A 1090-nucleotide genomic window follows, 5' to 3' on the forward strand; every position below is an offset into this window, starting at 1 on the left:
TAGGGAAAAGGAATATAAGGTGTGTATTTTTCATACGTCAATTTTATAGTATTTATAATGTATACAAAGGTTAAGTAAAGTAGTATTTAACTGCATATTTAAGGCAAAAAATAAATTAAAAAGTAGATAAAGAACATCAGGCAGCAGGCTTCAAATGCTAAGTATTTCCTACCTCTTTGTTTTCTAGTGAAATTTTGTTCTGAAACTTCATTAGTGAATTTTTGTCCTAGCCATATATTCATTCTCTAAATTTGTTGTCCAATTAAATAAATAAATGGTAAATGAATACAACATAAGAAAAAAGAAGTTGTGGAAGGCCGGGATAGTTTTCCTGACTTTAGAGATTACAGAGGAAAATAAGCAATTTGGGGACTGGTTTTTTTCATGTGAACTTAAAATAGACAAACTAGGATCTCTGGTATTGTTATCCAACATGGAAAAAGGATAAGTTATTGGTAATAAGCTTTTTTGGGCAACGCTGCGTGGCTTGCGGGATCTTAGTTCCCCAACCAGAGATTGAACCTGAGCCCTGGCCGTGAAAGCACAGAGTCCTAACCACTGGACCACCAGGGAATTCCTGGTAATGAGCTTTAAATGCTCTTTTTTCTTATTTTTTATTTTCTAAATTCAAATCTTTATGTTTTAGCATATATAGTAAGAAACAAATATAATGTGCTGTTTGAGTAAGTATAATACCTTATGGTTATCTTAATGACAAATTTTGTCACTAAACCTTGATATCAGAGTTTACATATAGAATTTTATTTACATATTTCTCTCATACATTCATATACTCTTGAGCAAAGAATAGCTGTCTTGGGCATAAAGAGGCCATCTTTTTTTTTTTTTTTTTTTTTTTGGCAAGAATGCTCCTTCTAAAAGGATATATTACCAAGCAGGGAAGGAGACACAGGATACTTACATGGCAAGATAAAACAAATGAACAGTGATCCCAGGTGACTCTCTTACCCATTCATGTATCTATTAGTTGTGCATCACCAGCTACATACACAGCATTTTCTTTACAATCCAGTGTCTGGCATGTTGTAGGTCCTCGATGCATTCATTTAACAACATGAATTTTACTGAG

The sequence above is a fragment of the Lipotes vexillifer genome, unplaced genomic scaffold (genome assembly GCF_000442215.2).
Source record: "Lipotes vexillifer unplaced genomic scaffold, Lipotes_vexillifer_v1.1 scaffold330, whole genome shotgun sequence".
Lineage (NCBI taxonomy): Eukaryota > Metazoa > Chordata > Mammalia > Artiodactyla > Lipotidae > Lipotes > Lipotes vexillifer.